The sequence below is a fragment of the Bidens hawaiensis genome, unplaced genomic scaffold (assembly GCF_021521415.1).
Source record: "Bidens hawaiensis isolate Kalapana, Puna unplaced genomic scaffold, B.hawaiensis_p1.1 tig00036302_1, whole genome shotgun sequence".
Lineage (NCBI taxonomy): Eukaryota > Viridiplantae > Streptophyta > Magnoliopsida > Asterales > Asteraceae > Bidens > Bidens hawaiensis.
The window spans coordinates 654-13,096 of record NW_027496322.1 but is presented as its reverse complement, the minus strand read 5'-3'; the positions used below and the strand labels follow the sequence as shown (position 1 = coordinate 13,096).

At 34.5% G+C, this 12,443-nt stretch overlaps 1 pseudogene across 1 annotated transcript; it reads left to right on the top strand.

Moving 5' to 3' along the window:
* The first annotated feature begins 723 nt into the window (after positions 1 to 723).
* Positions 724 to 12,136, top strand: LOC143588283 (putative polyamine transporter At1g31830; annotated as a pseudogene). Its single transcript, XR_013145079.1, has 2 exons — positions 724 to 1,033; positions 10,579 to 12,136. The product of XR_013145079.1 is annotated as a putative polyamine transporter At1g31830 (transcript).
* Positions 12,137 to 12,443: the final 307 nt, after the last annotated feature.

Below are 12,443 nucleotides of genomic sequence, written 5' to 3'. Positions count from 1 at the left end.
CCAGGTTGACAAACTAGTTTTAAATAATTTAAACACGTTTGCAAACGTGTTTAAATTACCAAAAGAGACTCAAACCAAATACTACCCAATATACCAATATATAACATTAGTTTGGTGAAAGTTTTACTTTTAATAGACAATCCCAACACTCAATTATGAAAAATCACTTATTTTCAAAGAGATAACTAGAAAATCACTATAATAATATTTTTGTATATATTTATTTGTTCGTATTAATAATATACAAGATTTTATCAATACGGTCACCGAATAAGAGAAATTATTTTGAGTTCACTCATTATTTGAAAACGTTTTTTTATATTAGGTACTAGCTTTGTTTATCGTATGCACTTTCAAGTAATATTTCTTTTTATGATTTTTGGTGAGAGCCGCGTCTCTAATAAAACTTTACTCCATATATTAACACGTTTGTCTCATTGTTAATCTAAGTCATATTTTTCACACTTATTTTCCAATGAACAACGAAACACGGTGCTACATAGCATCTTAAAAAACTAATTATTCGTCTAATTGTCATTAACTTTTAATAGGAGTATAAAGTTAGACAAGTGGTCAACCTTGAATAGCATATATATAGATAGATAAATATATAGTTGATTAATGATTAAAAAATAATAAGAATATAATATTATTTCCTCTATAAAAAAGTGTTAAAAACCGTTTCCACCTTGATCACAAAACATATCCCATATATCCATCCTCCTATTTCTTATTCGCCATCTTCCTAGTGCATCACTACACGACACTACTGTTGATCTAACAAACCAGATCTCCACTATCGAAACCGAATCAAACTTTTTTATATGTTTAATGTTTTGATATGATGCCAACAACTTCTATAATAACCACACCAACACCAACACCAGAACCACCTCTTGGTTCTCCAAAAACCTTGTCACCGGCTAAGCGATCCGGTGAACTTGCCACCAAAGTTACTATAGCCGGTGGAGTGGCTTTACCGGAGAAGAGCTCCGTTGGAGGTGTAGATAAGGTCAGCACCGACGGTGATGAGGTAAGTAATGTCTATTTTAGTTTTATTATTATTATTATTAGTTTTTTTATATAGATATTTTTAGAAATGCATGAGTTGAGTTGATAGTGTTTGGAAGTTTTGGTTGTGACACTTTATTGAATTGAATTTAGATCTGATGAACAAAATATAATAATATGTCAATTTAACTAATAATAGTTATAACTTTTATTTTGGTAGTTGAAGGCAATTTTAATGTAATGGGAAAGTAATTATATTATGTTTGCCTCTAATAAACATTTTAATGTTTTTCTTTTTCTTATCACAAATGGAATAACGTAAATTGTTTTGAAACCTCATAGAACTTGATAGCTGGGAGTAGACAAAACTACATTGTCAGTATGCATTTTTATTGACTTATGTGTTGTATTTTAAGTGATTAAAGTCCACTTCATCTATATATCTTATCTTAAATTTATATAAACGAAACCTTTAAAAGCTTTTTGGTTACTTCGCATATCCTTTTAAGCTGTCAAATTGCTTTATTTGTAAATGAAGCTTCTTATACATTTTACCTGAATTCACGGATATGGGTCTCACCAAACCTAGATAGCCCTTAAATGGGTTATAACATCACATTAAACTAAAAATTACCAAATATATGATATGAAAATTCTATAAAATAGGGATATACTAAAAATTAATATTTGATTTTTTTTTTGAAAAAAATATTATTTCTAATTAAGAAACAATTTATAGTAAAAAAAAATAGGCGGGTCATGGATCTCACCAAACCCAGATAACTTTTAAATCGGGTTATAATATCTCATTTATATGTGAAACCGTTTTATCACCAAACCATAAGAATATTATTAAGTTCCTTACAATAAATAAGATTAAAATTCAAAAAAATATATAAATATTAGAAACGAATAATATAAAACCACATCCATAATACGGAGGGATAAAAGCTACTTGTATTTATAAACATTCACAATAGAATTTCTATCACGATCTTTATTGTTTAACTAAATACTACATTTTTTTTAAAAGAAATTAACCTATCAAATATCGTTCTCTATCTATATATCTATTTCACTCATAAATAAATATATATTTTATTATATTTTTTTTCCTTAGATATCTACGTTTAGAAAATCACTATTTATAAAACTATAAACTTTAGAAATGGATATGTAATGAAGATGGGAAATAGAGAAATCTCTAAAAGTAGAGATGGATATAACGACTGAGATTTTGGATGTTTTTTGACAATTTTTCCTATAACGACGACTTTCTTGTATTTAGACTATCGTACTTCTTAACACTAAAATTTGAAGAGTCTTCTTGCCCACCCTGGCTGACTATGCTGTTTTAACCGGATTTACGCTGGCTTCAGAGTTTGGCTTGGGCGTTCCCCCGAGAAACCATACCGCCGGCTGCCACTTGACAGTTGTTACGCCGCCACAAGAGCAGAACTCTCTGGCGTAACACACGGTGGGACGAAAACCCAGGTGGGCTCAGGATCCAAACTGACAACCTCACAATACCTAGTTCAAATCATTCATTTCCAGTATCCACTCAAAGTGACACAAGTGGGGATTGAACTTGGATCTCCATTGGAGAACCTAAGTCTTTCTACCACTAGGCCACAAGTGAGGATAGTGTTTTTAGACATTTGAGTTAGCAGTTCTGTTTTTATATTTTGTTTTATAATTTATGTAAAATAAGTATTAACACTAAAATCTCGATACTCAACACTTGGGTCCGCATGTGTGAATAAGAATTATAGAATTACGGAAGTTGGAATGATTAGATTTTTAGAACCTTAAAGTGATATAAGCATGCTCGTATGGGAGCTTTTCATCATTGTGATCAATTGAAAAACTATTTATTTTTTAATATATATAAAAAAGGTTGGATATAAGTAACTATTAAACAATTCGTGCTAAAACATATATGTCCTTTATATATTAATATAATGAGTCTAATAAGATAACAATCCAGAAGTAAGCAAAAAAAAAGTTAAATTTCGTGTGTTACTTATTTGGGTTCGAGAATGACATTTCATATACACCCTAGTATTGGAATGTCGTTTAGCTTTCAAGTGGTTGGAACTTGGAAGTGCCACCACTAGCATATTTTAACGCTAAAATTTGCCAAACCACAACATCACAATTATTAAAGGGCGCTAGCCTTAGGGGTGAATCTGTAGGTTAAAGGGTGACCCGTGCCATCACTCAACTTTTTTGACGAAATACATTTTAGTGTAATTTTTATTCTTCATCCTTTTACATGTTGACCACCCCTGAAGAATATTTGTTTTGCTTGTGCTACCCCTTAACTTTTCTTTTAGATCTGTCACTGGTTAGCCCAATCTCCGCCATCCTCTTAGTGCCCTCCCATTCATTGAGTTATTGGAGTCCACTTCTCTTCACCAATCGCATACAAAAACACACACATTTATTTCTCTTCATTTATTCATCTTTCTTGTTGAAATGTGAGTTAGTTAAATCACAACCCACTCCCTACATGACAATGATGTGATATTTAATATTTTAACTGTTACATCTAGTTAGCCCATAACACATTCTAATTAAATTAAAAATTTATGAATTTTCAATTAAAAGTTAAGTTGATACTTAACCTATAAAATATCACCAACTCATATGTGGTTAGGAATATATAATTATTTTAACATGAAAACAAGAAAGTAGTAGGTCCGACCAAAATGAAGTTGTGGGGGACTACTTAGAATGATGCTAGGAAATGATAGGTGATAAGGTCAAATTGTCACTTAAGCGTGCAATCGCGTAAAAGTTTCAATCTTTTTTAGTCTTCTCTATGGGTTTGTTGATATTATTATATTCAAAGACTACACACTTTACCGACATTCGGTGTAATTTGACGGGCGATTTATTTTATTTTATTTTTATTTTTTTTTTACTTTGGGTGGAGAGTGGAGACACCTATTTAGAATGATATAAAGAGAGATTCTACACTCGTGTACTAAGCATGCGTGAATATAATTATAAATGTTGAAATATTTTGTATATGAGAAAGTCATTAAAGAACATTTATCTATTCTCATTTGATTGAATGCTATATGATGCGTTCAAATTGGGCTATCGGGAGTTCAAACCCATGCTCTCTGTCAATGGCCGATCGAATTTTGTTGATGCGTTTGATTCAATATGAAATATAATAAAAAAAGCAAGTAAATAGGGTTGTCTTAGTAAGTGTTTTTTGTTTTTTAATTTTACTGATTTACATCTTTTAAGTTATTACGATGATGATGATATTTTAAGTATTTTCTCATTTTACATTTGCATTTTTATCTTTTTGAAACGCGTGATATACTACAGTTAAAACACATGATCTTAATGTAACACTATAAGAAATAATATTACTTTTTATGTAACCTATTATTATTATTATTATTATTATTATTATTATTATTATTATTATTATTATTTTAGGGTGAATGTTAAAAGACATGATATACTATGGTTTTTGTCTTTCGCTTATTTTGTAATTCATTTTATGTACAAAGATACTTAGTGATTTTCTTGAAATCGTATGGCCCTCTTCAAAATATATACTTATTGACAAAGTTATATGAAAAATATTAGTCTTGTTATATTATTAAATATTAAGGGCTTTTTTTGGCATTAAAAAAATCCTAAAGAATATATTTAGAGTGTTTGACAATATATACAAAATCCATTAAAATAAAAATAATTCTGACTTTAAAAATAGAAAAATAAATCACCTTACGATATATATAGCTCACCATTCTGTAATGTAAAGTGAAACCATTCATTTGGTCTCCTTGTTGTCGAGTTCTTTTTTCATTTTCATGATTATTCTATTTAAAATATACGTGCCATCCCTCGTAGTTAAATATGGCTAAACTCTTTAATTTTGCTATCTTTATTTGATTAATTAAACTATAATAATCTATAATAAACACCTAATTACGTTTCAGTGGTGTAAATTAGATGCTCTTTTCACAAATCAAAGTCTTGAATCTTTATTAGGCAGAAGATTTTTTTTAGTGTCTTAACATTCGTTTCATCTAGAGGTGCACAAATCGGTTTTTTTGAAAAAACCGGTTCGGTTATTAACCGGACCGGTTTTTTTTATCCAGAAAAAAACCGGTTCGGTTAATAACCGGACCGGTTATTAACCGGTTTTTGTCAATGAAAACTCAAACCGGCCAAACCGGTTTGGACCGGTTTAGAAACCGGTTAGAACCGGTTATTAAACCGGTTTTTTTACAACCGGTTTTTAATAACCGGTCTAACCGGTTAACCGGTTTTTTTTTTTTTTTTTTTTTTTTTTTGCTTTAGGGTTTAGGGTTTAGGGTTTCGTTGTTAGCATTCTTTGCTTGGAAGATTAAAAACACATAACTTTCATTTATAGCTTTTACATTAAAAATACAAACATTAAATCGTTATCGCATATTCGTAACTCAAAAATACAAACATTAAAGAATGCTTAGACACGATTACATTAACAAGTTGATGTTTGTTACTCATTTTCTTCGCTACCCGATCCCGAGCTATTCCTTAGGTAATCGTCGTACGCGGCTTCTTCATCGGTCATTGGTTGAGTGTGTCCTTGATTGACCTCGTCTTCATACAAGGCCGCCTCATACTCCATTTCCCCCTCGAGTGAGCGTTGATGTTGTGCCCTATCTAAAGAGTCCAAGTAATCCTTGTAGCAAATCGACATCTCTACAGCTGGTGGAGTGAGTCGAGTCCTCCTAATCGATATAACCCTGCCAGAAACAGAAAAAGCAGACTCCGAAGCTACCGTGGAAGCTTGGACCGTTAGTAAATCTTTGGCCATGGCGGCGAGGATCGGAAACTCATCCTCCTTACCTCTCCACCAAGCCAGCATATCAAGACTTCTAAATTCATCCGGAGTCATGTGTTTCACAAAGTTGGTACCACCATACCTTCCAAGTTCACTGCTTGGGGTGTTTACCCTTTGACGTTTACCGGCGTCTTCCCAAATCATGTAGTACATCCCCATTTCAAGGTCGGTTTGGGATTGGGATTGGGCAACAGCTCTTAACGAGTCATGAATTTGGGAAGACGACCCGTGTTTTGTAAGGTAAACATCATACATGTTTGCCAAGGTGGTGTTGAAAGCATTCTTTAAAGTTTGGTTATAATGGGGGTTTTGATCGTCGTTTAACTCTAGCTCATCACAAATTTTTTCTATTAAAGCTTCAACACCACCAACATTGATGCAAGGGTTTAACGCAGCCGCACAGGTCAAAACAGCGGGTAGTTGTTGAAAATATTTTCTAAATTTTTCTTTCATTTTTGCACCCATATCAAAATAAGGTGCACCCCTACAATGAATTTCAGTCAACTTTGTGCACATGACAGCAATTTTTGGTAAAGCAATGGGGCTTGTTGGATAGTAAACCCCGGATAAACTAGTTGTGCAAGATTTAAAAATTTGAAGAACCTCCGTAACGATCTCAATCAATAACCAGTTTCTAGGATCGTACGGTGCACATTTACCCCTATTTGACAAAATTTGATGAAACGCAATTAACGATTGTTTTTGTTGGATGGCTTTCTCAAACATTTCACAAGTCGAGTTCCATCTTGTTGGACAATCCCAATTAGGCCCCAACCATTGACAGTTAGCTTCTTCACAAAATTTTTTGTATCTTGAAAATGTTGAATTGTTGCTAAAAACATCTCGTAACATTCTTTTAAAATTGTTTCTTTGCGTTTCGATCACGTTTAACCCATCTTGCACGGCCAAGTTGATAATATGTGCAATGCATCGGCTATGAAAAAACGCTCCATCACAGATAGGTTTATACTTTAATTTTAAATGGCCAACCGCGGCCGTATTGTTGGACGCGTTATCAAACGATATTGAAAAGATTTTATCTTCAATCTTGTATTGTCGAATGACTTTATCCAAGAGTTTAAAAATATTTCTACCCGTGTGCGGGTAATCAAACAATTGAAACGCAACGGTTCGTTTCATCATTTGCCACGACCGGGGGTCAACCCAATGAGCCGTCACACAAATGTATGAGTCGGGCGAACCATTAGGTACCGACCACACATCCGTTGTTAAGTTCACACCAGTTTGTAAGTTTGAAAAGTATGAAATTAGTTCGGATTTAGCGTTTTTCCATGCTTTAAGACAATCTCTTCTAAGGGTCGAACGACTTACGTGTTGGTAGCGTGGTTGAACATACTTTTGCATCATCTCCGTGAATTGAGGGTTGTCGAAGTGGTTGAAAGGAAGTGATTGTTGAATCACAAAGTTGCCAAACTGTTGACGTACCGCTTCAAGGTCGTACGTAAACACCGTTCCTTGATTCGTCATCTCCGGCTGCGAACTACTTCCGGATTCGTCCTTCAAGACCTTGCAAGAGGGCTTTTCTACATGAGCTCTTAAACTGGAGTTTGCTTCTTTGTTATAAAACTTCAAACAATGTTTGCATCTAGCTTTTTGGGTTCCGTTAGACATTTCGCATAGGTCGAAATGTTGCCAAATATCTTGGTTTCGTTTCGTGGGGATGACCCGAACGACGGTTTCTCCCGTGTTCGAGGCACCCATGTTGACCGATGAAGCAGCACTTTGGGAGGCCATGATAATCGACTACGAATTAAGAGTGGTATACTCGAGTATGAAATAAACGACTACGAAAGAAGAGCGTTTGGAGTTGTATAATCGCGTATGAAATAAACGTTTAGAGCGTTTGGAGTTGTATAATCAAGTGTGATCTAACCAATACCCAACCTAAACTATATATAGATGTTTGTGGGGGTAAAATGGTAAAAAAACAAAAAAAAAACGGCTAAAAAACGGTCAAAAAAAAAAAAAAAAACGGCTATAAAGCCGTTTGGTAACGTTCGAAAACCGGTTTAACCGGTTAACCGGTTATTAAAAAACCGGTTAACCGGTTTTTTTTATAACGGTAATAAACCGGTTATTTTAAAAACCGGTTAACCGGTTTTTTAATAACCGGTTATTAAAAAAAACCGGTTATAAAAAAAACCGGTTATAAAACCGGTTTTGGCTCCAAAACGTATAACCGATACGTAAACCGGTTACGTAAACCGGTCAAACCGGTTTTTAAAAAAACCGGTTTTTAAAAAACCGGTTTCCGGTTGAACCGGCCAAACCGGTTCCGTAACCGGTTTTTTTGAACACCTCTAGTTTCATCCAAAGTCAAAACTAGTAAATACTTGAAGTTGTCTATTGTATAAAGAAAAGCATTGATGATGCTATATCCAATTCTCCACTCTTCTTTTATGAATATCGACCCGAAAACCCCTCCTTTGTCAATCCGCTTAATTGAAAGTTTGGTCGACAGGAAGTTTAACAGATCCTCCGGATCTCACTTTAGATCCGCTAATGTTAATTCTCATGATATTTTGTGACGATTCTTATTTAATGTGATTAAAGTGATCTCACGTGTATACACTAAAATTATTTGTATTTTTTATATTTCCCAACCAGTATTTTTTAATCATGTCGAAAGACTTTGTGGTTCCATCTTGGGTGGCACTTTGTACGCATTATAATTTCATGAATCATGTACATTAATTGATAGGACCTTGCAATTATTTCTTTTATGCATTCCCATCTTTTGCTTTTTCAGCAAAGACCCCATGTTTCCCGTCTTTCTTTCAATTTTGCTTCAATCTCACATTATAGCTATAATATTATAAATATGCTCTATTTTTTATTCAAACAAAAATCCACATCCTTTTATAATTATACATAATATATTTTTTAACTATTTAAATATTTTATTAGTATATCAATATTATATTATCATAAAATAAAATTAAATGAAAATATATTCTAAAATAAAATATTACAAATGTTTTTAGTATTTATAAAGAAATATACAAAAATAAAACAATAAAATATTACAAATGTTTTTAGTATTTAAAGAAATTATAATTTCATGTTCGAAATTGAACTTGATGGAAATTTCTCATAAAAGGATTAAAAAAAAGCCATATTACATCAACATATGCTATTTGCAAAATGCCCTTTAGTATAGTTAAAGCAAACTATTTCAGATAGATATATTCTTTTCATAGTGAATTTATGTTATTTGGAAGACTTGAATTCAAGATCTTTAAAATCCTTAGTGTTTAAAAGCGAGCCTTCATCTATGAGCCACAAAACCCACTGATAATTTGTTTTAGAACAACAACAATATTCAGTATGACCGGATGGTAGGTTAGCTTGCTGGGCTGACCCCAGTTTGGTACCCCAAAGAGTTTTTCTCGAAAGACACAACCCCTGGTTCACGAGTCTTTCCCGTGTCCTTAGAGGAATCTTCCCCGATGCTACTCGACCAGCTACGCGTCACAAGAGTCAAATCCTCCGACGCAATGCAATTAGGATAAAACCCCCGTGTAACTCAGATTCCAACTAACGACTTGTTAAAGAAATTTTAATTTTTATCTGTATTGTCTTAATCAACTGGGTTGGCCATAGCACACATAAGGTTAAACCCATTGGTAAATAATAATTCATTGACTTATCATTTACGTGGAGCCTTTAATTTAACATTATCAACACGTGCTGTTTATTTGTCACGCTCATCTCTAATTATCTAACCCCACCTACACTACACCCACCTTCTTTATCACTCGAATCAAACACAACGTAATCAACAGATCGCCATGAACACCATTCACTCCATCTCCTGGTTCGTAAATCATTCCTACTTTACACTCTTTTATTTACCCAATCTGTCGGCTATAACTTACTCTAGATCTGCAATACTATTCTTATATTTGACTTATGCATCTCTGTCTGTCACTTTAGTTCATCATGTTCATCCTCAATTGTTAGTTATATCTGCAGTTTATGTGGTTTCAATTTCAGTATGAATGGAAAATTGATTTCGAATTTGAGATTTAGCTAAAATTTCTAGGTTTCGAATCGAAAGGGGTTTTGGAGTAAGCATAGTTATTAGTTGCTTGAATTAGTAAATTGAGATCAATTTGAAGGGTTAATCTTGATAATTGTTTAAATTATTAGAGTTTGAGTTTGAGTTGGTTATTTAAGTTTAGTGAGTTGTTAAAACTGTAGTTTTAATTATCTTTTATTAGGATAAGTTTATAAGAGTTCGAGTCATAGTTGGCTTATGGTTTTAGTTTAGTCTAACTAGATTGATAGGATTGATAATTTGTGTGTGGTCAAAGTTTTCCGGTTTTGTTATAATAAAGAAAAGAGTCGAACAAGTTGTTCAATTTGTGTGCTCGGTCCAATTAGTTGTTTGAGTTAATAAACTGAGATTAATTTCACTCAGTTTAGTGTTTATTAGTTGTTTGATTTCACTTAATTAATAAACTGAGATTAATTTCACTTAATTAAATGATTATTAGTTGCTTGATTATACTCAATTAGTAAACTGAGATTACTTTCACTTAACTGATTGTTAGTTGCTTGAATCAGTAACCTGAGATTAATTTCAATGATTATTAGTTGGTTGATTTCACTCAATTACCAGACTAAGATTAATTTCACTTAGTTAAGTGATTAACCGTCTTGATTTCGTTACTTAACTGCAGAAACTGAGGGATACAGCTGATAAGCCATCATCAATCGCAATGGGGCAGCATGATGATGTCGAATACATCGGGATCAACAATCCACCTTCACCTACAGGCACCACTGGTAACCACAACATGAAAGGTCTCTCCATTGTACCCCTTATTTTTCTCATATTTTATGAGGTTTCTGGGGGGCCATTTGGTGTCGAGGATAGTGTTCAAGCAGCTGGACCTCTGTTAGCCCTGATTGGGTTCTTAGTATTCCCATTCATATGGAGTGTACCAGAAGCCCTAATAACCGCTGAAATGGGCACAATGTTCCCTGAAGATGGTGGTTATGTTGTTTGGGTATCGTCTGCTTTAGGTCCCTTTTGGGGGTTTCAACAGGGTTGGATGAAATGGCTCAGTGGTGTTATTGACAACGCGCTATACCCGGTTCTGTTTCTTGATTATTTGAAATCGGGTATCCCGGCTTTAGCCGATGGATACCCACGGGTTCTAGCCGTCATAGCCTTAACCGCTGCCTTAACTTACATGAACTTCAGAGGGCTAACCATTGTCGGGTGGGTTGCGGTCCTATTAGGCATATTTTCTTTAATCCCTTTTGTAATTATGGGTTTTATTTCAATTCCTAAAATTGAACCCGCAAGATGGTTAGTAGTCGATTTACATGTGGTCGATTGGAATTTATACTTGAACACACTATTTTGGAACCTTAATTATTGGGATTCGATAAGTACATTAGCTGGTGAAGTCGATAACCCTAGAAAAACCCTCCCGAAAGCGTTGTTATACGCTTTAATCCTAGTCGTTGCAGGCTACTTTTTCCCTCTTTTAATGGGCACGGGTGCAGTCCCACTGAACCGTGAGCTATGGACCGATGGGTATTTCTCAGATGTGGCTAAGATTGTTGGCGGTGTATGGTTACGATGGTGGATTCAGGCGGGCGCCGCCATGTCAAACATGGGAATGTTTGTAACCGAAATGAGTAGTGACTCATTTCAGCTTCTCGGTATGGCGGAACGCGGTATGATTCCCGAGTTTTTTGCCAAAAGGTCTCGTTACGGGACGCCTTCGATCGGTATATTATTTTCTGCGTCAGGTGTGCTTTTGCTTTCTTGGTTAAGCTTTCAAGAGATCGTGGCTGCTGAAAACTTTTTGTATTGCTTTGGGATGATTTTGGAGTTTATTGCTTTTGTGAGGTTAAGAATGAAGTATCCAGCTGCTTCTCGACCGTATAAGATACCCGTGGGGTACAGTCGGGTCAATTCTGCTGTGTGTTCCGCCAACTATTTTGATATGTGTCGTGTTGGCTCTTTCTTCTCTCAAGGTCATGATCGTTAGTGTTGTCGCAATAGTTATCGGGTTAGTTTTGCAACCGTCTTTAAAGCTTGTGGAGAAGAAAAGATGGTTAAAGTTTTTCAACTAAAGAAGATCTGCCGGATCTTTTAAATGCTGACGAGAATAGTGAGACTTTGGTTTATTAGTAACATGAAGGTGGTGTTGATTTGGGTGTGTTTTAAGTGGATGGTTAGATGTGGGTTCGGCGTGATGGTAGGTTGTTAGCGGTTTGTTGGTGAAGGTTTGCGGGTGACGTTCGGTAGTTGCTGTGGTTGTCTTCCGGTTTGTTAGTATATAGTTTTCAACATGTTGTTTTACTTGGTTGGAAACTGTTCATTAATTATTATACAAAACTTGGTTGATTAATCTAATTATATGTTCTAAAAATGCGGGTTTGTGGTGAGGGTTTAAGGGTTTACACATCTGCCCAGATTTTTAGTATAAAACAGCCTACACAAGGTCGGGTAAGGTCGCGTATATCATTATCGCGAAGTGATCCGTCATGCACAAATGCGGGAGCTATGCCAAGCATTGGGCACACC